This window comes from Budorcas taxicolor, chromosome X (assembly GCF_023091745.1).
Source record: "Budorcas taxicolor isolate Tak-1 chromosome X, Takin1.1, whole genome shotgun sequence".
Classification (NCBI taxonomy): domain Eukaryota; kingdom Metazoa; phylum Chordata; class Mammalia; order Artiodactyla; family Bovidae; genus Budorcas; species Budorcas taxicolor.
In genome coordinates this window covers 90,031,731-90,055,040 of record NC_068935.1, presented here as the reverse complement: position 1 = coordinate 90,055,040, position 23,310 = coordinate 90,031,731, and the positions used below count along the sequence as shown (strand labels likewise).

Sequence of the window (23,310 nt, the reverse complement as noted above, 5' to 3'; positions counted from 1 at the left end):
AGCTAGGTACCTCTTCCAGAAATCAAGTTTCAAGGATTACCTTTCCCCTCACTGAATAAAACCTAGGATCATCGACCAATACAGATCTAGGAACCAAACAAGGCTCACTCATATTTGTCTGCATACCCCGAGGAGGCTGAGGCCACAAGGGGACTCTGCTGGTATTATAGGAAGACTCCAGATCCTCTTAGAGTTCAGGCTGAGGAGAGGAATCTGCTCTGGTCCCTTTGTCTATCACCACTAAGTGTCGACTTAAAAAAATAGTCACAAACTAAAAGTTGAGAGTTAGTTTTATTTGGTGAAATTTTTAGGACTTCAGGCCCAGGAGACAGTATCTCAAGTAAACCCCAGAAAACTGTCAAGATGAGGTGGGTGGGGGAGGAGGCAGTTATATAGAAGTTTTGCAAAAAAAAAAAATGGCAGGTGGTCTGAACATCAAAAGTTACTGTTAATTAAAGAAAAGCAGATATCCCAAGTTAAGGAATTTAGCACATTTCTACCCTTGGGAAGATGCAGAGTCTGGGCTCACTGAATCATTCCTTTCATATGCATCTCAGTTATCTTGGGGCAAGGATCCTCTGTTTTTCACATCCGGAGCATTGTGGGTTCAACTTGGGGAGTGGCTGTTAGATCCAGTAGTCATGGGTGGATGTGAGAGTTGGACTGTAAAGAAAGCTGAGCACCGAAGAACTGATGCTTTTGAACTGTGGTGTTGGTGTCTCCCTTGGACAGAAAGATCAAACCAGTCCATCCTAAAGGAAAGCAGTCCTGAATATTCATTGGAAGGACTGATGTTGAAACTGAAACTCCAATGCTTTGGCTGCCTGATGCGAAAAGTCCACTCAATGGAAAAGACCCTGATGCTGGGAAAGATTGAAGGCAGGAGGAGAAGGGGACAACAGGATGAGATGGTTGGATGGCATCACCGACTCCATGGACAAGAGTTTGAGCAAGCTCGCGGAGCTGATGATGGACAGGGAGGCCTGGTGTGCTGCAGTCCATGGGGTCACAAGGAGTTGGACACTGCTGAGTGACTGAACTGAACTGAATTGATTAGATCCCAGATATTCTTCTCCTTCTTGACTGCCCTTAGACGCACATTGGAGAGCTGGAATCCCTGATGACTGCGACATTCTCCTTTACTGATAGGGCAGGAAATATTACATTTCTCAGCTCTGATCCCCTACCTAAATGGGAAATAGAATAGAACTGTCTACGGATAGGTGCTGTATTTTCTGCTTTGTTTTTCGTCACCCTTGTATTTGCAGTAAGTATCAACCAAAAAGTGACCAGCAGTCTGTTTTCAATGTACATCTCTGGACCAAATGAAAAAGTTCCTGATTTCTTCCAGGTGGTTTACTTTATAAATGTATTGTGTCATAATACTGATATAGTGGATGAATCATTTTCTATGTGGCACCTCCCCCTTTTCCTTTAGCATTTTATTGTAATAACTATGTTATTACACATTTTTTTAAAAGTTTGACAAGCTATTTTACCTTCATATCGGCTTCCGTAGTGGCTCAAATAGTAAAGAATCAGCCTGCAATACTGGAGACCTGGATGCAATCCCTGTGAGCCCCAGAGTCAATCCCTGTGTCGGGAAGATCCCCTGGAGAAGGAAATGGCAACCCACTCCAATATTCCTGCCTGGAGAATCCCCTTGGACAGAGGAGCCTAGCAGGCTTACAGTCCAAGGGGTCTTAAATAATCAGACAAGACTGAGCGACTTTCACTTCCACTTCAGGTAAAGAGTTTCAAGTCAAAACTCAATGTCACAATACAGTTCTCTCTCGACAGACAGCATTTTCCTCTACGATCAGGGGCAAGGCAAGGGTGCCCGCTCCCTCCACTATTATTCAATATATCCGCGTATATTATATTTTATTGTAATTTTAAGTGTTAACGGGTTTGGTCAAAGTTTTCACAAAGGGCTCACTGAAGTTTTCAGATGCAGTTGGAACCAGGCAAAGGGCTCAAGTGAAGAAGGAAATCCGGCACTTATCGCAGCAAAAGGCTTCCAGACCTTTTTTCAAGAGCGAAGGGCGGGGGAGAAACAGGACAAGCAGCTCCGCGGAGCAACACTGCCACCTACAGATCGCAGAAACCAAAATGCCCGCGCCCCGAAGAACATCGTTCCTTTCTGCTCGGTTTTCCGGCAGAGGACTGGACAACGTAGATGCGAGACTTAAGGGGGATGCCCGTGAGGATCCGAGAAACTAAGGGAACCTCTCGAAGGGGCCGGGCCAAACCACCCCGGGACCGCGAGTTCCCCCTAGACCCGCCCAGAGAACCACAGCAGGCGGGCAACAAGTCGGGGCATCCAGAAGATCCGGTGTTGCTGAGTGAGGCTGGGATCCGATTGGCTAGATCTCGGGCTCCCCCCCACCCCACCCCCCCGCCCCGTCCCAAGCACAGTGAGGTCAGTGAGGTCAGTGCTGCCAGTCTCCCAGGCTGCGTCCTCGGCAAGTTTTCTCCCCGACCCTGTTTGGAACTCTCCAGTGAGGGACCTGATCCCTGATACCTGGGTCCGGTCCAACTTGGCCCAAACAAGATGGTTGTTTTGAGTCACTGGCCTGCCATCTTCTTGGCAGTCCACTCTGGATTAAAGTCCCTTCCTGACTTTGCAGTGAGCTGAGCAAGCTTGTACGCCATAACAGCTGACTACTTCCAGGGGCTTTTCACTGTAAATGGGTTATCATGCCATAATCCTGATAGAGTGGGTGAGTCGTTTTCTATGTGGTTTCCCTCCCTGCTCCCCTTTCATTCAGTGTGTCATTGTAATAAATACGTTATTATTGTTTTCCAGGGGATGGGCCATGTCGGACTCTATGGGACCCCCAGGGACTGCAGCACGCCAGGCTTCCCTGTCCTTCACCATCTCCCGGGGCTTGCTCAAACTCATGTCCATTGAGTCAGTGATGCCATCCAACCGTTTTGTCCACTGTCACCCCCTTCTTCTCCTACCTTCAATCTTTCGCAACATTGGAGGCTGTTTTACCCTCAATCCCAGCGTGTATTTTATTTCACTCTTCTACTGGGGAGGGAAATGTATCCTGCAATCTGACAGACTTGGGACCTGAACGAAGGGACACTGTCTGAGGAACCCTGAGAACCTGGACAGCTGACTCTTCCTCTGTGTGCCACAGTTCCAAAATGCATAAAATGAGGGCAGTAATAGCATCTGCTTCTTGGGTGATGTCCAGCATCAATTACCCAGCAGGATCATAGCTTGGCACTTGTCCCTGTCATGTTATTATTGGAGGTGGCCCAGATGGTAACGAGTCAGCCTGAAATCCAGGATACCTAGATTCAATCCCTGGGTTGGGAAGATCGTCTGGAGAAGGAAATGGCAACCCACTCCAATATTCTTACCTGGAGAATCCCATGGCCAGAGGAGCCAGGCAGGCTACAGTCCAAGGGGTCCTAAAGAATCGGAGACAACTGATCAACTTTCACTTCCACTTCACGAAAACATTTTCAAGCCAAAACTCACTGTCATAATAAAGTTCTTTAAACATACGAGATTTCCTCTACGATCAGAAGCAAGACAAGGGTGACCACTCCGTCCACTATTATTCAATATATCAGCTTATATTATTTCACTGTAATTTTAAGTGCCGATGGGATTGGTCAAAGTTTTCACAGAAGGCCCTCTGAAGGGCTCAGATGCAGTTTGAACCAGCCAACATACAGGCGAAAACGAGGGGAAAAGTCGGCCGCTTTTTGTGGCAAAAAGCACCCTGTCGTTTTTTTCAAGCGCGAAGGGCGGGGGAGAAGCTGCCGAGCGATTCTGGGGAGCAACACTGCCACCTGCAGGCCACGGAAACTAAAACGGACCAAGCCCGGTAGAAAATCCATAGTTTCTGGGGGCGGTTCGCGCAGAGGATTGGACAGCGCCGATGAGAAAGTCAAGGAGGAGGCCCCGGAGAACATCCTGAGAGAAAGGAAGGGAACCTCTCGAAGAGGCTGGGCAAAACCACCCGAGCACCGCGGGCTCCCCTCAAGCGGCCCGCAGAACCATAGCAGCACGGGCAGGAAGTTGGGGCGTCAGGGAGGAGCCGGGGCTTGGTGGGCGGGGCTGCGCGCCGATTGGCTGGTTGTGGGCCGGCGCGCAGGAGCCCAGGGAGGCCCGTGCCAGTCTCCTGGCCCCGGTTGGCTGGAAGATTTCTCCCGGACCGCGTTTTGAACTCTCTGCTGAGGAACCTGACCGGTGACGTCTGGGTCCAGTCGCTCATACCGAAGGCCCCCACGAGCGGGACCGGTGCAAGTCCCCTGTCCATTCTCCTCCCGCCCACCCCGGCCTGTGAACGCGTTACTCCCGTGATACGCTCACTCTTCTCCTCTCAGCCCTCACTCTTCTGATCCGTCCTCAGTGCCCACGAGGCTCACCCGAGACTCCGTCCTGAGCGATGTTCCCCCTCCGCCCCACCCGAGCATCCCTCTGCCCAGGGTCCCGCCCCGGGCATCAGGAAAGACCGCGCCCCCATGGTGTCCTGGTTCCAGCAGTCCTGCCTCTCAGCACCCTCAACATGCTGTCCTGTCTTCAGCCCCCTCGCTCTAGTGCCCTGCGCTGATGCCACAGCCTCCTGGAGACCCAGCTCACCGACCGCATATCCTGCCACACCATCCGCCAGGCCCTACAAACACACCTCTTGTGCGGCTTGCACCCTCCTGCCTACTCACTCCCTGCCTGTGTCTGAGCACCTGAGCATCGAGGAGAAAACTTTACAACTTCACGGAAGTGTTTCATCTTAAATCCATGGCCGGAGTAGACCGCTGTTCAGTTTCACGGTCACCTAGCTACACTCCTACGCTACACACTCGCACTCGTAACCTTCCTCCATGCTAATGACCACCATCCCATCCCGCCAATAATTCGTGGAGTATATGGAAGCAGTCCCGTGGGATTTCTCGTTTCCCAGTCCCAATCTGCATGTTTCTGCCCTGGCACTCTGCTGCCCCTCTGCAAGTGTGCTCGTGACTGCACCCAGCCCCTCACTTCTGCCCGGAATCCCATGCCTTGCACCTTCTCAGGGACTTTGCCCCTGCAGTTATCATCCCTCTCTCCTGAACCAGCACCTGCTCCCTCTACATCGGAGCATCCCACAGCACAGGGGGAAACCCACCGTCTTCCACCACCCTAGTCTGCAGCTACTGGCACATTACCGGTTGCCCTTCAAAGCAAAACTGCTTCAAATTCTGCTGAGAGATTCTCTCCTCAGGCCCCTTCCATGGAGCTTTTGTCCCAGTCACTCCACTGTAACTGGTCTTGTCAAGGCCATCATTAATATCCATACTTCCTGATCCCACAGACACTCTTCAGTGCTCATCTTAGGCAACATCTCAGGCACCTTTGGCATATTTGACTCTTGTGTTCTTTATCCCTCTGTTTTTTGTTTTTTTTTTTTATAGTCCAGGGGCGTGGGGCTTATGAGCCCCGAGTCTCCTAACTGTACTCGACAAGGTACACTTTCTACACTATGCCCTTTTTGACCTGGATATTGTATGGAAGTCTTGGTCAAATGAAAGACAAGCCAAAGCAAGGAGCGTCCCGGTCACAGCGGGGGAATGGCCCACAGAGGCAGTGGCAGGCAGAGGTGAGAGAGCTCAGACAAGAGAGGTGTGACAAGAAATGAAGAGGAACACCAGGAACGGGAGTATTCCACCCCATTCACACTTAGACTCACAGGGGCACACTGTACAATGACCCAACGGAGTCTTTGGGCAGAACCGTGTTAGCAGTTTAGGAATTTCGTTTTCTGGAGCTGATCATGGTTCTTGCTGCGGTGCAGGTGAGATCCAAGGGAGGGCTCTGCATCGCCTGAGGGAGAAATGTGGAAAGGGACTGAGTCCAGAAGAAGCTTAAGCAGGCAGTGGGCTAGGGGACCTTGCAGCTGAGGCTGAGGGGTAAACATCCCTGCCCAGGGGTGGGCTGGACGATGAGACCCAGATTCAGAGAGGTCTGCAGATGCCAGCAGGGTGGCTGAGGCTCAATCGGCCAGGGAGCACCGTGTCCACAGCAAGAGGAGGGAGACAAAAATGCAAGTTTCACCACCCCCACCCGTGGGTGGTGCAGGTCAGCATCACCAGCTGGATCCAGGAGAGGGAGTCATCTTTCCCTCAGGGACCACTGCAGCCACCGTGAGGAACTAAGGTGTGCCATGTTATAGACTCCCCCTCCCACGTCACCGAGAGCCTTGTAAGGGACACATACCCCTGCTCCATCGCTGAAGGAAGTAGAGAGCATTTTCACCAGAACAAACGGAGCATTTGTATCTGTGGATATTCAGTTGGTTGCATGCAACCACACTTTCCAGGTTCGAAGTAAATTCATTGGGAGCTTTCCCCTTATTAACCAGTATGAAGGGTGAACACTAATGAAGATCAGATCAGCCAGCGAGAACAAACAGAGCAAAGTGCCCGTGGCGTCTGAGGAGTATACATTGAGACTGGGATCTCGGCAATCTGCGACCCCTCCCCGCCCCCCCGCCCCCACCTCACCACCACCACTACCCCGGCTCTTCCTGTGACCATGGGTCGCAGAGGCAGAGTGGGGCTCAGAGGGAAAGGAAGGTAGTGTTCGTGAAACTGCACTGCTGCTTTGAAATCACCACACTCCCCCCTCCTCAACTTGAAGACTCACCTGTGAGGATCATTCCAATTCTCCGCTCTGTCTTCTAGTCAACTGTCCTGAAGATTCTTAGGAATTTTTGGAACTTGCATCCTGGTCGTTTTGGTTTGGGGAACAGAAAATAGCATACTCTGCAAGCACACAGCCCCCTACTTTCAGTCTCCTGCCTCTCTGATTCCTTTCAAGCCATGCTTCTTGAAAGTGTACACTCCAGGAGCACCCTTACCTGGTTACCTCTCTCGATTCCTCCTCCATATGTCCATCCACAGAATATCCCCTTGCTCTTGGGAGCAAGAGCTCCGTGGGCCAGACCATATTACCCACTGCTGTATTGGCCACCGACACATTCCGTTTTCAAAAACACTTTCCTTGGTCAGAGTCTGTGACAGCAGCCCATCCTGTCTTTCCCCCTACCTCTCAGTCCATTACTTCTGATCTCCCTGTCTGTCCATTTACTTTGATCCCCTCCTAAATCTTGGTTTTGTTTTCCTCTGGTTTCCAACCTCTGCCCTGTGCTCTTCCCCTCCGTACGTGATCCTTCGGTGACCACGTCACCCACCCCAGAGCTTTTACCCATCTGACTTGTTTTCATCAGTATCCCTCTGTATGCTGACGGCTTTTCCTACCACCAAGTCTACCTAGGACGTCTCAACTGGGCCCCAGATCCCCCACAGGCCGAGACGTATGGGCCATCTGCACTCAGATGTCCCAGAAGCCCTGCAGGCCTGCTAGTAGCCCCAGGCCAACGTTTCCTGTCTCGTGGATGGGCACTGCCATCCACCCAGTTCCTTAAACCACAATCCCGGGCACGCTGCTGCGTGTGATCTTCGCTGCGCCATGACTCCCCTGGAGCTGCTCTGGAAGAGGCTGACCCGAGATCTTCCTGTTGCCGCAGGTGGGGATCCGTTCCTCTCAGAGGCCCTGTTTCTTCAGACACGCTCTGAAGGTGTCCTGAGCACAGGCCACCACCCTCTTTTGGATTTCCGAGAGGACCCGGGCACTGTAATGCACCTGAGAAGTTGAAAGCCCTGTCTTTACCAATGCGACGAGTCAGGACACAGCAGTGTAAGCCCATCACTGGGAAACGTGCCAGAGAGTATCCAGAAGAGATCCCTAAAGGAGAACATTTCTGGAGGTGGCTCTCCATGGGTGTGCCCCAAACAAGGGACTCCTTAACTGTATTTTCCCCAGTAACTATCCTGTTGCAATTTGTCTTCATCTGAGCACGGCAGTTAGTTTGATAACACAGGAAGCAGTTTAAAACGGCAACTGAGCACAGACAGCGGATACGCTGACAGCCGATCCTGCTGCATCAGCATCAACAGCTAAATTCTCAGCCATCTTTAATCTTCGAAGCACTATGCTGATCTGTCGCATGAAGGTATCTCCACAGAGTTTTGGAGATGTATACAGCTAACTAGGCACAAGGGATCCCGACAAGAACTGAAACGTACTGAGTTTCACGAACAACAGCAGGGTGTTAACTGTAACACTTTGGATTCAGGAACACGCAGCAGAGCAAGCACAAGGTCCGTTTTCAAACAAGTGTTAATTTGGGCAAGTCGTCCCTTTCCTCAGCCTAAGATGTCTGTCAAGCACAGCGGGTCGTGATGAAAGCCTGGTTTCCTCGTAGAGAGGAGTCGCAAATTTTCGATTTTTGATTTCCTCCTGTAGGAACGGGTTCTGTTTTCACAGCCGCAGCCTCGGCTTTCATAAGAGAACATTTTCCGATAATGCTCAGGCCAGGGCCACATTCCAGATCTACTACTTCAGACTCTCTGGGGATGTCCTGCCAGCATCGGCTCTTCTAAAGCCTCTCCAGGGGAGATCTGATGCACAGTTTAGGTTGAGAAGCACGATCGCGTGATGCTTCACCCGTCCTGGTTTTAAGTAGAATCCTGAACTGAAGAGCCATGTTTGCTACTAATGAAATTTTAAAAAATTGTAATTACGTGTCTGCCCTTCTGAGAGGTATTTTTGACATATTTATTCACAGCCATATTTAGAACAATTTCAATGCTTCAGTGGTGTGTCACGCCCCCAAGTCCCCCTTTGTTACCAGACACTCAGGCAGATGGAGGGGAGGGAACGCACCTCAGTCCTGGCAGCAGAAGGAAGATGGATGGAATTCCACTGTCTTGGTTGCTGCTCTGCTGAGCATCCCTTATGGGGTGCTGAGCTCATCAGGGGGCCTCACACTAGGCTACAGGTATTCCTGTGACCAGAGGTTCGAGGTAAGGGCTGAGATCCACTACCAAGGAAATGGAAGCTGGGCCCGTGTGTTTTGAGAAGAATGGAAAAACAGCAATGTAGAATTTCAGATGCAGGGTGGGTTCTGGGAGCCTGTCCAGAGCCACTGACTTGTGGTCACACACTGGGCGCCTGTGCGTAAACACAGAGACACACTAGACGTGTGTGCTCACTGGGGGTTCTGTCCTGACGTGCACGGCGACTGTCTCTGGAGGGAGCCTCTAGCACATGTGGAGGAGGCCGGACCCAGGCCGTGGAAGGAGCAGGGGCACTCCCCACTGTGACAGAAGCAATGGCACATCTTTCCCCACATGTTTCTCCTGCACATCTGCATTGCCTTACTAAACTGTTTTACTGAGGTATGATTACATACCACAGATCACACCCATTCGATGCATCCAGTGCAGTGTCTTTTAGTAACTTCACACAGTGGTGCAACCACCGCCACCACAGTGCAGTCGTGGAACACTGCCAGTGCGACAAAACGGGTCCGCGTACCCATCAGCAGTCAATCCCCAATAGGACCCGCATGCCCAGGCATCCTCTCATCTAATTTCTGTCTCTGTAGATGTGCCCTTTCTGGGCATTTCACATAAACAGACTCCTACAGGAAGTGGCCTTTTGTGTCTGGGTTCGTTCACTTAGCACAATGCTTTGGAGGCTCACCCATGTGACAGCAGAAAGCAGAAGCTCATCACTTTTCATCCATCTATGTTCTTCTAATGTATGGGTAGAGAATACTGTGTTTACCATTCTCCAGCTGACAGACTTTTAGGCTGCTTCGTTATTTGGAGATTACAAACAGTGCTGCTTTGTGCAAGACATGTAAGGACAAGCATTTGTGTGGACCTACGTTTCATTTCTCATTTCTCCACGATTTCATCTCTTGTTTTGCATGGTGCACAGGCTAGACCCTTCCGTCAGTGTGGAATAGAGGTGGTTGAAGCAAACCTCCTGTCCTTGGTCTGGATCTCAAGAGGAAAGCACTAACTCAAACACTACTAGATGTGATGTGATGAGAGCTGGATATTTCTCACAGATGTTGTTCAGCACAATGATGACGATCCGTTCTATCCTCAATTGGCTGACCGTGCTCATTGATTTAATTATTTACTTAATTATTACGAATGGGTCTTGAATTGTGTGAAATGCTTTTTGTCTGTCAAGATGACAGGTTTTTTCTTCCCTTCATTATACACTGTTTTCAGTAACTGAAGTTGAGTGTTAGTCCGATACTGAAATCCTGGGATAAATCTTGCACAGCCCTTTGCAAATCCTGGGATAAATCTTGCACAGCCCTTGCAAATGTTTCTCAATTTGGTTTGCTGATACTGTGTTGAGGGTGTATGCATTGGTATTCATGATAGATATGGGTCTGTAGCTTTCTGGTGATGTCAAGTCTGGCTTTGGTAGTGGGGTAATATTGTTCTTATAGGATGAGTTAGGAAATGTTCCCTCCTCACTCCTGTCTTTCCAGAAGAATCTGCCAAGGGAGTCTTTAGGGTTTTCTATGTAGAGGATCATGGCATCTGCAAACAGTGAGAGTTTTACTTCTTCTTTTCCAATTTGGATTCCTTTTACTTCTTTTTCTGCTCTGATTGCTGTTGCCAAAACTTCCAGGACTATGTTGAATAGGAGCGGTGGAAGTGGGCACCCTTGTCTTGTTCCTGACTTTAGGGGAAATGCTTTCAATTTTTCACCATTGAGGATAATGTTTGCTGTGTGTTTGTCTAAGCGCGGGGCAGCCACGCCCGAGGCCAGGGCCCGCAGCCTGGAGGAGCAACCCAAGGAGCGGTGGCTGCGCAGGTGCAGGAGGGCCTAGAGGCGCTATCCCACGTTGAAGGTCAGGAACAGTGGCTGTAAGGAGATACCCCTCATCCAAGGTAAGGAGCAGCGGCTGTGCTTTGCTGGAGCAGCCATGAAGAGATACCCCCACGTCCAAGGTAAGAGAAACCCAAGTAAGATGGTAGGTGTTGCAAGAGGGCATCAGAGGGCAGACACACTGAAACCATACTCACAGAAAACTAGTCAATCCAATCACACTAGGACCACAGCCTTGTTTAACTCAGTGAAACCAAGCCATGCCTGCGGGGCAACCCAAGATGGGCGGGTCATGGTGGAGAGGTCTGACAGAACATGGTCCACTGGAGAAGGGAATGGCAAGCCACTTCAGTATTCTTGCCTTGAGAACCCCATGAACAGTATGAAAAGGCAATATGATAGGATACCAAAAGAGGAACTCCCCAGGTCATTAGGTGCCCAATATGCTACTGGAGATCAGAGGAGAAATAACTACAGAAAGAACAAAGGGATGGAGCCAAAGCAAAAATAATACCCAGTTGTGGATGTGACTGGTGATAGAAGCAAGATCCGATGCTGTAAAGAGCAATATTGCATAGGAACCTGGAATGTCAGGTCCATGAATCAAGGCAAATTGGAAGTGGCCAAACAAGAGATGGCAAGGGCGAACGTCGACATTCTAGGAATCAGCGAACTAAAATGGACTGGAATGGGTGAATTTACTCAGATGACCATTACATCTACTACTGTGGGCAGGAATCCCTCAGAAGAAATGGAGTAGCCATTATGGTCATCAAAAGAGTCCGAAATGCAGTACTTGGATGCAATCTCAAAAGTGACAGAATGATCTCTGTTCATCTCCAAGGCAAACCATTCAATATCACAGTAATCCAAGTCTATGCCCCAACCAGTAATGCTGAAGAAGCTGAAGTTGAACGGTTTTATGAAGACCTACAAGACCTTTTAGAACTAACACCCCAAAAAGATGTCCTTTTCATTACAGAGGACTGGAATGCGAAAGTAGGAAGTCAAGAAACACCTGGAGTAACAGGCAAATTTGGCCTTGGAATGCGGAATGAAGCAGGGCAAAGACTAATAGAGTTTTGCCAAGAAAATGCACTGGTCATAGCAAACAACTTCTTCCAACAACATGAGAGAAGACTCTACACATGGACATCACCAGATGGTCAACACCGAAATCAGATTGATTATATTCTTTGCAGCCAAAGATGGAGAAGCTCTATACAGTCAGCAAAAACAAGACCAGGAGCTGACTGTGGCTCAGATCATGAACTCCTTATTGCCAACTTCAGACTGAAATTGAAGAAAGTAGGGAAAACCGCTAGCCCATTCAGGTATGACTTAAATCAAGTCCCTTATGATTATATAGTGGAAGTGAGAAATAGATTTAAGGGCCTAGATCTGATAGATAGAGTGCCTAATGAACTATGCAATGAAGTTCATGACATTGTGCAGGAGACAGGGACAAGACCATCCCCATGGAAAAGAAATGCAAAAAAGCAAAATGGCTGTCTGGGGAGGCCTTACAAATAGCTGTGAAGAGAAGAGAGGCAAAAAGCAAAGGAGAAAATGAAAGATATAAGCATCTAAATGCAGAGTTCCAAAGAATAGCAAGAAGAGATAAGAAAGCCTTCTTCAGCGATCAGTGCAAAGAAATAGAGGAAAACAACAGATTGGGAAAGACTAGAGATCTCTTCAAGAAAATTAGAGATACCAAGGGGATATTTCATGCAAAGATGGGCTCAATAAAGGACAGAAATGGTGTGGACCTACAGAAGCAGAAGATATTAAGAAGAGGTGGCAAGAATACACGGAAGAACTGTACAAAAGAGATCTTCACGACCCAGATAGTCATGATGATGTGATCACTAATCTAGAACCAGACATCTTGGAATGTGAAGTCAAGTGGGCCTTAGAAAGCATCACTATGAACAAAGCTAGTGGAAGTGATGGAATTCCAATTGAGCTGTTTCAAATCCTGAAAGATGATGCTGTGAAACTGCTGCACTCAATATGCCAGCAAATCTGGAAAACTCAGCAGTGGCCACAGGACTGGAAAAGGTCAGTTTTCATTCCAATTCCAAAGAAAGGCAATGCCAAAGAATGCTCAAACTACCGCACAATTGCACTCATCCTACATGCTAGTAAAGTAATGCTCAAAATTCTCCAAGCCAGGCTTCAGCAATACGTGAACCGTGAACTCCCTGACGTTCAAGCTGGTTTTAGAAAAGGCAGAGGAACCAGAGATCAAATTGCCAACATCCGCTGGATCATGGAAAAAGCAAGAGAGTTCCAGAAAACCATCTATTTCTGCTTTATTGACTATGCCAAAGCCTTTGACTGTGTGGATCACAATAAACTGTGGAAAATTCTGAAAGAGATGGAAATACCAGACCACCTGACCTGGCTCTTGAGAAATCTGTATGCAGGTCAGGAAGCAACAGTTAGAACCGGACATGGAACAACAGACTGGTTCCAAATAGGAAAAGGAGTACGTCAAGGCTGTATATTGTCACCCTGCTTATTTAACTTATATGCAGAGTACATCATGAGAAACGCTGGACTGGAAGAAACACAAGCTGGAATCAAGATTGCCGGGAGAAATATCAATAACCTCAGATATATAGATGACACCACCCTTATGGCAGAAAGTGAAGAGGAACTAAAAAGCCTCTTGATGAAAGTGAAAGAGGAGAGTCAAAAAGTTGGCTTAAAGCTCAACATTCAGAAAACGAAGATCATGGCATCCGGTCCCATCACTTCATGGGAAATAGATGGGGAAATAGTGGAAACAGTGTCAGACTTTATTTTTTTGGACTCCAAAATCACTGCAGATGGTGATTGCAGCCATGAAATTAAAAGACGCTTACTCCTTGGAAGAAAAGTTATGATCAACCTAGACAGCATATTCAAAAGCAGAGCTATTACTTTGCCGACTAAGGTCCATCTAGTCAAGGCTATAGTTTTTCCTGTGGTCATGTATGGATGTGAGAGTTGGACTGTGAAGAAGGCTGAGCGCCGAAGAATTGATGCTTTTGAACTGTGGTGTTGGAGAAGACTCTTGAGAGTCCCTTGGACTGCAAGGAGATCCAATCAGTCCATTCTGAAGGAGATCAACTGTGGGATTTCTTTGGAAGGAATGATGCTGAAGCTGAAACTCCAGTACTTTGGCCACCTCATGTGAAGAGTTGACTCATTGGAAAAAACTCTGATGCTGGGAGGGATTGTGGGCAGGAGGAGAAGGGGACGACAGAGGATGAGATGGCTGGATGGCATCATGGACTCGATGGACGTGAGTCTGGGTGAACTCCGGGAGATGGTGATGGACAGGGAGGCCTGGTGTGCTGCGATTCATGGGGTCGCAAAGAGTTGGACAGGGCTGAGCGACTGAACTGAACTGAACTGAACTGAACTGTGGGTTTTTCATATATAGCTTTTATTATGTTGAGGTATGTTCCTTCTATTCTTGCTTTCTGGAGAGTTTTTATCATAAATGGATCTTGAATTTTGTCAAAGGCTTTCTCTGCATCTATTGAGATAATCATATGCCTTTTATTTTTCAATTTGTTAATATGGTGAATTACATTGATTGATTTGGGGATATTGAAGGATCCTTGCATCCCTGGAATAAAGCCCATTTGGTCATGGTGTATGATCTTTTTAATGTGTTGTTGGATTCTGATTGCTAGAATTTTGTTAAGGATTTTTGCATCTATGTCCATCAGTGATATTGGCCTGTAGTTTTCTTTTTTTGTAGCATCTTTGTCAGGTTTTGGTATTAGGGTGATGGTGGCCTCATAGAATGAGTTTGGAAGTTGACCTTCCTCTGTAATTTTCTGGAAGAGTTTGAGTAGGATAGGTGTTAGGTCTTCTAAATTTTTGGTAGAATTCAGCTGTGAAGCTGTCTGGACCTGGGCTTTTGTTTGCTGGAAGATTTCTCATTATAGTTTCAATTTCCATGCTTGTGATGGGTCTGTTAAGATTTTCCATTTCTTCCTGGTTCAGTTTTGGAAAATTGTACTTTTCTAAGAATTTGTCCATTTCTTCCACGTTGTCCTTTTTATTGGCATATAATTGCTGACAATAGTCTCTTATGATCCTTTGTATTTCTGTGTTGTCTGTTGTGATCTCTCCATTTTCATTTCTAATTTTATTGATTTGATTTTTCTCCCTTTGTTTCTTGATGAGTCTGGCTAATGGTTTGTCAATTTTATTTATCCTTTCAAAGAACCAGCTTTTGGCTTTGTTGATTTTTGCTATGGTCTCTTTTTTTTTCTTTTGCATTTATTTCTGCCCTAATTTTTAAGATTTCTTTCCTTCTACTAACCCTGGGGTTCTCCATTTCTTCCTTTTCTAGTTGCTTTAGGTGTAGAGTTAGGTTATTTAGTTGACTTTTTTTGTTGTTTCTTGCGGTATGCCTGTATTGCTATGAACTTTCCCTTTAGCACTGCTTTTATAGTGTCCCACAGGTTTTGGGTTGTTGTGTTTTCAGTTTCATTTGTTTCTATGCATATTTTGATTTCTTTTCGATTTCTTCTGTGATTTGTTGGTTATTCAGAAGCGTGTTGTTCAGCCTCCATATGTTGGAATTTTTAATAGTTTTTCTCAGGTAATTGAGATCTAATCTTAATGCATTATAGTCAGAAAAGATGCTTGGAATGATTTCATTTTATTTGAATTTATCAAGGCTACATTTTTTGAATTTATCAAGGCTAGATTCCCATGGGAGGTCCAGAGTGAATGCCAGATCCACAGAAGAAGCCCCCAGGACTGGTCTTCTCTATCAGAGAACCTACTCTGGGCTACTGAATTCTGGAGATAGGAGAGGTTTTCCTCTCACTGTGCCTATGACAACTCCCTTACATCCCTCTAATCACCTCTGTCATTTTCCAGAGTCCTTCTCCTGGTGACAGCTGCTACAATTCCTCTCTCTCCCCAAATTCACACCCTTCTCCTCTCCTTCCACCAGGTCTCCCCTCCCCACTCAGGGGCCTCTTTAGCCCCTACCCCAGCCCTACTCACAGGGCCTCCCCCCATTTGTGTCCTCTCACCCAGCACCCACACTACCTCAGAAGATCCCCTCAAGACCCTGCCTGCTCCCTGCATTCTGCAGGACACCTGTCTCCTGCCCACACGCAGGGTCTGTCATAAAGTCCCTGTGAGGGCTGAACTGAAAAATCTGTTCAGGATCCAGAGAAAATCCAGACCCAGACCAGGAGTCCAGGGGAGTTGCTGTGGGGCTGGAAGGAAAAGGAGAGGGTCTTTGAGAGGAGGATCTGTTCTCAGAGTCCTGCAGGGGTGAAAGGGTTTTCTTCATGGGTCCTAGTGAGGATGAAGTGAAATGGCACTTTATACGTGCTTATGCATACATGCCAAGTGTGTGCCAAGTCGCTTGAGTCTTGTCCACCAGGCTTTTCTATCCATGGCATTCTCCAGGCAAAAATACAGGAATGGGTTGCCATTTCCTCCTCCAAGGGATCGTCCCAATCCAGGGATCAACCCCCCATTTCCTTCATCTCTTGCATTGGCAGGTGATTTCCTTACCACTGAGCTGCCTGGGTAGCCCCCAAATTTGTTGAGAGTTAATCTAATACTGTGTTCTCACTGCACACACACACACACACACAGTCTAACATAAAACAAAAGGGACACAGGGAAATTTTAGGAGGTGTTGGATATATCTATTTGTGGTGATGATATTATCATTGTATGCATATGTCCAAACTCATCAAATTGTACACATTAAATATATACAATTTATTGTATATCAATTGTACTTCAATAAATGAGTTTAAAAATGAGGAACAGAAAAATGTTATCCAAAAATTGATACTTACATAAAATGAGAAAATTTCTTGAAAAACTACTGAGAGCAAACTTCACTCAAAAAGTAATAAAGATAAATATCTTTATATATCTATTAAGTAAGTTAATGTGTGTGCATGCTAAGTTACTTTCATCGTGTCTGACTCTTTGCAATCCTATAGATCACAGTTGCCCAGGCTCTTCTGTCCATGGGATTCTCCAGGTAAGAATACTGGAGTGGGTTGCCAGGGCCTCCTCCAGGGGATCTTCCTGACTCAGGGATTGAACCAGACCCTCTCATGCATTGTCAGGCAGGTTCTTCACCTCTTGTGCCACAAGACAAGTCCCAAGGAATTTAATTCCTTTGCCTCATTTTATGAGGTCACTGTTACCTGATAACATACAGCCTCTTTGTACTCCTTTCCCAATTTGGCTTAGACGGTAAAGCGTCTGTCTACAATGAGAAAGACCCGGGTTTGATCCCTGGGTCAAGAAGATCCCTTGGAGAAGGCAATGGCAATCCACTCCAGTACTATTGCCTGGAAAATCCCATGGACAGAGGAGCTTGGTAGGTTACAGTCCATGGGGTCGCAAAGAGTCGGACACGACTGAGCGACTTCACTTCACTTCCCTTCCCAATTTTAAAGCAATCACCTCTTCCATCTCTGGTTCTAACTTGCTTCTTGACCTGAATACAGGTTTCTCAGGAGACAAGTCAGGTAGTCTGGTACTCCCCTCTGTTTAAGAATTTTCTACAGTTTGTTGTGATCCATGCAGTCAGAGGTCTTAGCTTAGTCAATGAAGCAGAAATAGATATTTTTCTGGAATTCCCTTGCTTTCCCCAAGATCTAACAGAGGTTGGCAATTTGATCTTTGGTTCCTCTGCCTCTTCAAAACCTAATTTGTACATCTGGAAGTTCTTGGTTCACATACTGTTGAAGCCTATCCTGCAGGAGTTTACTCACCAGGAAGCTTCAGAAATTGGGGGCAAACTAAGTGGAGAAGCTTAGGAAATTGGAGGATGTGAAGGAAGCCTGATAAGAGAGACAAGAAAAGAAAGATCTACTTTCAGTGTTGCTAGCAAGATGGGCAGGGGCTAGACCATGCCTTCAAGTCCTTGCGTAGGAGAGTAGCCTTTATCTAGAAACACATAGACAGATCTGCAACTGTAAGAGAGAGAGGGAGAGGGCAGGAAGTGGGAGACACACACCCTGAGTGGATGTGTTAGAAGGGGTTGATAATTAAATGGAGGGAGGCTTTGGACTAGAGCAGATGTGGTGGAGGTGGGAAAAAGTAAATGCATTAGACGTTTACGAAGTAAAATGGACAGAACTCAGCAAGAATTTGGACTTGAGGTGAGGGAGAGGGAATTGTAAACATGGTTAGGACCAGGTTTCTGTGTCCTGTCATAAGGGTACAAAGGTGTCATGGGGAATCCTGGAAGTTGGCCAGGTCTGGGAAGAATTCCAAAATAAGATTTTTCTGTTTCTGAGTTCATGGTCTAGATGGATACAATAACCAATATTTACACACTTAAAAATTCCTTTTCCTTTAAGAAAAAGTATTGAGGTATACTAATATACATTAAAAGCCAACACTTTAAAGCATTACTGTTTGTAGAGTTTTTACAAATGTATACCGTGGTATAAATGCTACCACAATAAAAATGTAGAAAAATTCCAATTGTTCAAAAATGCTCCCTTGGGGTATTTGCCATTAGACTCTTTCCTCCACTCCTATACCCTGGCAACCACAGATATATCTCTGCAAATGGTTGTGCCTTTTCCAGAAATCCACTGATATGAAATCATATAATATGTAGCTTTCTGTGTCTGGTTTCTCTCTTTTGCACAGCTGAGATGCATCCTTGCCCTTTTTTAATTATCATATAGTATTCCTTTATGTGGGTATACTCTTTTGTTTTACTTTCATCTGTATACCAGTTGTTGAATAGTTGGGTTGTGTCTAGATTTGCCTATTAGGAAAACATGTGTGGAATATCTGAGTATAGGTCACTGTGTGAGCATGTTTTCATTTCTCTTGGGTAAAACTGTCTAGGAGTAGAATTGCTGGGTCATAAACTTCGTTTTGGGGGGGCTCCAAAATCACTGCAGATGGTGATTGCAGCCATGAAATTAAAAGACACTTGCACCTTGGAAGCAAAGCTATGACCAACCTATACAGTTTATTAAAAAGCAGAGCCATTACTTTGCCAACAAAGGTCCATCTAGTTAAAGCTATGTTTTTTCCAGTAGTCATGTATAGATGTGAGAGTTGGACTATAAAGAAAGCTGAGCACCAAAGAATTGATGCTTTTGGACTGTGGTGTTGGAGAAGACTCTTGAGAGTCCCTTGGACTGCAAGGAGATCCAGTCCATCCTAAAGGAAATCAGTCCTGAATATTCATTGGAAGGACTGATGCTGAAGCTGAAGCTCCAATACTTTGTCCACCTGATGCAAAGAACTTCCTGATTTGAAAAGACCCTGATGCTGGGAAAGATTGAAGGCAGGAGGAGAAGGGGACAACAGAGGATGAGATGGTTGGATGGCATCACTGACTCAATGGACATGAGTCTGAGTAAACTCCAGGAGTTGGTGATAGATAGGGAGGCCTGGCGTGCTGCAGTCCATGGGTTCCCAAAGAGTAGGACACAACCGAGCAACTGAACTGAACTGATAAGGCTTCCCAGGTGGGGCTAATAGTAAAGAACCCCCATGCCAATGCAGGAGATTCAGGTAGGATCCCTGGGTCTGAAAGATCTCCTTGATTAGGAGATAGCAACCTGGTCAGGTACTCTCATCTGGAAAATTCCATGGAGAGGAGTCCTTGTGGGTAAAGTCCATGGGGCCACAAAGAGTTGGATACAACTGAGCAACTGAACACACACACACACACACACACACACACACACACACGCACACACACACAGGGTAATTTATGTATCTTAGAATCTATACTGTGTCCTCTGAAGACAACATACAGTTGGAGCTTGTTTTTATTTTTAAACTGGTCTCCCAATGTCTGCCTTTTGGTTGTATTATCTATTCACATTTAAAGTTGATGCAGGCTTAACACCTGCCAATATATTTTTCTGTCTCATGTCATTTTGTTCTATGGTCCTCCTTTCACTGCTTTCTTTTGCATTAAATGGGTATTATCTAATGTAGCATTTAAAATTCTTTACTGATTTTTAAACTATTTTTAAGTTATTTCCTTAGATATAAGCTACCATAAACATCTTCAGTTCAGTTCAGTCACTCAGTCATTTCTGACTATTTGAGACCCCATGGACTGCAGCACGCCAGGCCTCTCTGTCCATCACCAGCTCCCAGAGCTTGCTCAAACTCATGTCCTTTGAGTTGGTGATGCCATCCAACCATCTTATCGTCTATCGTCCCCTTCTCCTCCTGCCTTCAATCTTTCCCAGCCTCAGGGTCTTTTCCAAGGAGTCAGTTCTTCAAATCAGGCGGCCAAAGTATTGCAGCTCCAGTTTCAGCATCAGTCCTTCCAATGAATATTCAGGACTGATTTCCTTTAGGATTGACAGTTTTGATTCCTTGCAGGCCCAGGGACTCTCAAGAGTCTTCTTCAACACCACACTTCAGAAGAATCAATTCTTTGGTGCTCAGCTTTTTTTATGGTCCAACTCTCATATCCATACTTGACTACTGGAAAAATCATAGCTTTGACTAGATGGCCCTTTGTCGACAAAGTAATATCTCTGCTTTTTCATATGCTGTTCAGGTTTATCATAGCTTTTCTTTCAAGGAGCAAGCATCTTTTAATTTCATGGATGTAGCCACCATCTGCAGTGATTTTGGAGCCCAAGAAAATAAAGTCTGTCACTGTTTCGGTTGTTTCCCTATCTAATTGACATGAAGTGATGGGACTGGATGCCATGATTTACTATTTGAATGCTGAGTTTTAAACTAGCTTTTTCACTCTCCTCTTTTACCTGCATGGAGAGGCTCTTTAGATCCTCTTCACTTTCTGCCGTAAGGGTGGTGTCATCTGTATATCTGAGGTTACTGATATTTCTAAAAGCAATCTTGATTCCAGATTGACCTTCATCCAGGCTGGAATTTTGCATGATGTACTCTGCATATAAGTTAAATAAGCAGGGTGATGATATACAGCCTTGATGCACTCCTTTCCAAATTTTGAACCAGTCTGTAGTTCCATGTCTGGTTCTAAGTGATGCTTCTTGACCTGCATACAGCTCTCAGGAGGCAGATAAGGTGATCTGGTAGTCCCATCTCTTTAAAGATTTCCCACAGTTTGCTGTGATCCACACAGTCAAAGGCTTTAGCATAGTCAGTGAAGCAGATGTTTTTCTGGAATTCCCTTGCTTTTTCTATGATCCAACAAATGTCGGCAATTTGATCTCTGGATCCTCTGCCTTTTCCAAATCCATGGTGTATATCTGGTACTTCTCCATCCACATACTGTTGAATCCTAGCTTGATGGATTTTGAGAATGACCTTGCTAGCCTCTGAAATGCAGTGTCAACCAAAAAATGACCAGCAGTCTGTTCTCAATATATATCTGTGGACCAAATGAAAAAGTACCTAATTTGTTCCAGGTGCTTTACTTTATACTGGTATAATGGATGAATCGTTTTCTGTGGAGAACCCCTTTTCATTTAGCATCTTATTGTAATAATTATGCTATTACACATTTTAAAAAGTTTCACAGGCTATTTTACCCTCATTTGGGCTTTCCTGGTGGCTCAAATGGTAAAGAACCTGCCTGTATTGTAGGAGACCTAGGTGCAATCCCTGTGAGACCTGGGGTCAATCCCAGGGTTGGGAATATCCCCTGGAGAAAGGAATGGCAACCCACTCCAATATTCTTTTTTTTTTCTTCTTTGTTTTTAATTTAAATTTATTTATTTTAATTGGAGGCTAATTGCTTTACAATATCCACTCCAATATTCTTTCCTGGAGAATCTCCATGGACAGGGGAGCTTGGTGAGCTACAGTCCAGGGGTTCACAAAGAGTCCGACAGGACTGAGCAACTAACACATTCACTTTCCCCTCATCCCCAGTATTTCATTCCCCTATCCTGCAAAACAGTGTGCAAACTACAATCTGACAGACTTGAGACCTACATATAGGGACACTCTCAGAGGAACCCTGAGAACCTGGACAGCTGACTCTTCCTCTGTGACACAGTTCCCAAAAGCATAAAATAAGGGCAGTAATAGCATCTGTTTCATGGGTGGTGTCCAGCATCAATTACCCATAGGATCTTAGCTTGGCAACTGTCCCTGTCATGTTGTTACTGTAGGTGGCTCAGATGGTAAGGAGTGACCCTGCAATGCAGGAGACCAGGGTTCCATCCCTGGTTAGGGAAGATCCGCTGGAGAAGGAAATGGCAACCCACTCCAATATTCTTGCCTGGAGAATCCCATGGACAGAAGATCCTGGCAGGCTACAGTGCAAGAGGTCTTAAAGAATAGGACACGACTGAGCGACTTTCACTTCCACTTAAGGTAAAGATTTTCAAGTCAAAACTCAATGTCACAGTACAGTTCTCCTTCAACATACAGCATTTCCTCTATAATCAGGGGCAAGGCAAGGGTGGCCACTGCCTCCACAATTATTCAATATATCAGCTTATATTATTTTATTGTAATTTTAACTGGCAATGCACTTGGTCCAAGTGTTCATAAAGGGCCCTCAGAGAGGCTCAGATGCGGTTTGGACCAGCTAACTAACAGAAGCACAGGAAAAAATCCGCCGCTTTTTGCCTCAAAAAGCTTCGCGGCATTTTTTTCAAGGGCCAAGGGCGGGGGAGAAACCGGCGAGCAACTCCGGAGTGCAACACTGCCACCTGCAGGCCACAGAAATCAAAACGCCGCAAGCCCGCAAGAAAATGCATCGTTTCTTCTGGGTTTTCGCGCGCGGGACTGTACAGCGTGAATGCGAAAGTTAAGGTGGATACCGCTGACGACCAGCGGAAGGAATGGAACCTCTCGGAAAAAGCCGGCCAAGCTCCCTTTGACAGCGGGCTCCACTCGAGCCGTCCACGAAACCAAAGCAACACAGGCAGGAAGTCAGGGAGTCTGGAAAGATTCAGAGCCTGGTGGGCGGGGCTGCACTGCGATTGGCTGGCTCTGGGCCTGCGCGCAGCAACCCAGTGAGGCCCGTGCCCGTCTCCTGGCCCTGGTCGGCTGAGAGTTTTCTCCGGGACCGTGTTTCGAACTCTTCACTGAAGAACCTGACCGGTGACGTCCGGGGCCTGTCGCCCACTGCCGAAGCCCCCCACGTGCGGGAACGTTACAAGTCCCCTGTCCATTCTCCTCCCTCCCACCCCCGGCCTGTGAACGCGCCCGTCCCGTGGTACACTCACTGTTCTCTCAGGCCTCACTCTTCTGATCCGTCCTCAGTGCCCACGAGGCTCACCCGGTCACCCCGGAGACTCTCCGTCCTTAGCGATGCTCCCTTCCTCCCCACCCGAGGATCTCTCTGCCCACGGTCCCGCCCCGGGCATCAGGAAAGACCGCGCCCCTCATGGTGTCCTGGTTCCAGCATTCCTCCCTGTCATCACCCTCAACATGACGTCCTGTGCTCCAGCTCCCTCGCACTAGTGCCATGCACTGATGCCACAGCCTCCTGGAGACCCAGCTCACCGACCGCGCGTCCTTTCACACCATGCGCCAGGCCCCTCCTGGATGGGCTGAGCCAGGGCTGGAAGCTGTCCCCCGCAAGCACACCTCTCCCCGACAAACACACCTCTTGGCGCCCTCCTGCCTGCCCACTTCCTGCCTGTATCTGAGCACCTGAGCATCATCGA

At 46.8% G+C, this 23,310-nt stretch overlaps 1 protein-coding gene across 1 annotated transcript in view; it reads right to left on the bottom strand.

Annotated features, from left to right (window-relative positions):
- LOC128070560 (P antigen family member 3-like) overlaps nucleotides 1-22,915 on the bottom strand; it is a 78,962-nt gene extending 56,047 nt beyond the window's left edge. The window contains exon 1 of the mRNA XM_052663858.1: nucleotides 22,867-22,915. The gene's annotated coding sequence lies outside the window, so the exon portion shown is untranslated. The remainder of the gene's footprint in view (nucleotides 1-22,866) is intronic.
- Between the last annotated feature and the right edge of the window lie 395 nt (nucleotides 22,916-23,310).